This window comes from Physeter macrocephalus, chromosome 4, assembly GCF_002837175.3.
Source record: "Physeter macrocephalus isolate SW-GA chromosome 4, ASM283717v5, whole genome shotgun sequence".
Taxonomy (NCBI): domain Eukaryota; kingdom Metazoa; phylum Chordata; class Mammalia; order Artiodactyla; family Physeteridae; genus Physeter; species Physeter macrocephalus.
The window spans coordinates 109,357,276-109,359,998 of NC_041217.1; positions in this window are offsets into that span (position 1 = coordinate 109,357,276).

A 2,723-nucleotide genomic window follows, 5' to 3' on the forward strand; every position below is an offset into this window, starting at 1 on the left:
TGGTACATGACTCTTTTTGAATTATGGTTTTCTCAGGGTATATGCCCAGTAGTGGGATTGCAGGGTCATATGGTAGATCTATTTTTAGTTTTTTAAGGAAACTCCATACTGTTCTCCATAGTGGCTGTATCAATTTACATTCCCACCAACAGTGCAAGAGGGTTCCCTTTTCTCCACACCCTCTCCAGCATTTATTGTTTGTAGAATTTTTGATGATGGCCATTCTGACCGGTGTGTGTTTCTCTCTTGTTGACACCTTCTCCCATCAGAAGTCCCCCACCCCACCCCACCCCAAGCAAGTTTCTAACAGGGACTTAGAGGAAAAGCAAAGAGAACCAGTCAGGAGCAGGCCAGGCCCAGGAGTCCAGAGAGAGCCACAGGGTTAGGGCACATGTGAATGAGATTTGAGGGCCAATAATACAAGGATGTGAGAACAAACTCGGCAGTAGGATAAAGGACTAAAGGAGTGTGTGATAGGGACTCATGATTGTCCAACTGTATCCATTCTCCCCTTCTTCCTTTTGGTAACAGGCCCTTGAAATTTTACCAGGCATATGGCCACTCAGCTGAAGATTACATTTCCTAGCCTCCCTTTTTTTTAAATTTATTTATTTATTTTTGGCTGCACCGTGCAGCATGTGGGATCTTAGTTCCCCCACCAGGGATCACACTCGGGCCCCCTGCATTGAAAGGGCAGAGTCTTAACCACTGGACCACCAGGGAAGTCCCCCCAGCCTCCCTTAAAGCTAATTATTGCAATGGAGTAAGTTCTGGCCAATGGGACATGAATGGAAGTGACGTGAACAGTTTACAGGCCAGATGCCTGGCTCTTCCTTTTCTACGTTCCCATGGGCTGAAACCCAGACCTGGTCCTGGTGAGGCAGCTTCAGCCATGAAGACAAAGGCAAGGCCCTGGTGTTAGTGAAGCAACAAGATAGAAGGAGCCTGGCTTCCTAGATGACCTTAGCCTGGGCCACTCACTTACCTCTGGATTTTTCCTTGAGAGTTTTATAAACTTCTATCTTAACCATTTGGTCCTCTGGCTAAAGCAGCATAGCTCGTACACGTTTGTCAATTGTCCAAAATGAGCCCAATATCCAGGAATGGGATGAGTCTAGCTAGAATCCCAGCCAGAAGGCCACCAAGTCCAAAACAATCCTGGGAAGTGGATACTGAAATCAGCTTGCTAGGCTTTTCTTTTCACATCATGGACTGGGGTACTCACACTGTCCACTGACATTTGAAGTGTGGTGGTCATCTCTCCCAGAGCCTCCTTGACCTTGACCAGGTTGGAAGTGGGGAGTGGCCAGGCTAACTTGAAAGGACGAAGACTGGAGGGTACCAGCCCTGGGGCTAGGGGTTGGGGCAGGAGTGGTAGAATGGGTAGGAGTGGAAGCAGAACACATAGGAAACTGTTAGAGAATTGGGTCAGAAAGCTTTCTATCAGAAAGCCTGTGTGTGTGCCAGTGGTGATGGTGACTGAGCGCCATGATATCAGGAAAGTACATGATGTCAGGAGAAAGTGATCATGGTCCATGCTGCCTACACATCAGGAGAGCCAACAAGAAGGAAGACAGGGACTTCCCAGGTGGTCCAGTTGTTAAGGATCCGCGCTCCCAATGCAGGGGGCCCGGGTTCAATCCCTCGTCAGGGAACTAGATACCGCATGCTGCAACTAAAAGATCCTGCATGCTGCAACTAAAAAAAGACCCCATATGCCGCAACGAAGATCTCGCACGCGGCAACGAAGATTCCAAGTGCCGCAACTCAGACCCGGTGCAGCCAAATAAATAAATTAATTAATTAATTAAAAGACAAACTGGACCATTTAAACAAAATACTGACTCCCCTCTACCTGGAGGAACTGCTGACCATTTATGGTTGATTTCACAGTTACAGAAACCAACATGTACATTAAAAGAATGTGTCAGGCTTTTTTTTTTAACTTTTTATTTTGAACTAGTTTTAGACTTGCAGAAAAGTTGCAAAAATAGCACAAAAATTCTCTTACATCCCTTAGCCCCTTCCCCTAATGTTAACATCTTACATGAAAATAAAAAGATTATCAAGAATAGAAAATTAACATTAATACAATATTATTAACTAAACTACACACCTTATTTGAATTTCACCAGTTTTCCCATGAATGTTCTTTTTCTCTTCCAGGATTCCATCTAGGGTCCTACACTGCATTTAGCTGTCAGGTCTTCTTATCTCTTGCAATCTGTAACAATGTCTTAGTCTCTCATGAACTTGACACTTTCAGTTATTTTGTAAAATTTGGGTTTGTCCAAAGTTTTCCCGTGACTGGAATCATGTAATGCACTTTTAGCAAAATACCACAGAATGGATACTGTATTCTTCTCATCATATCAAGGGGTTAGTAATGTTGATATGTCTTATTACTGGAGAGGTTTGTAATGATGCCTTGTTTATGTTGGTGTCTGCTGAGTTTCTCTATTGTAACACTCCTATCTTTCCATTTGTAATTAAGTAGTTTGGGTGCAATACTTAGACATTTTTTTTAATCCATCATTCTAAATTGATTACAACTCTTAGCCTCTTCATGTGTTTGATTTCCTAGTGTTGTATTATGGTTAGCTTGCATAGGTTACAGCACCCTGACCTCAGATTGCCTTCGGGTCATTGGTTTTAGTGGTGCTCAAAAAGTATTCAGGGCTTCCCTGGTGGCGCAGTGGTTGAGAGTCCGCCTGCCGATGCAG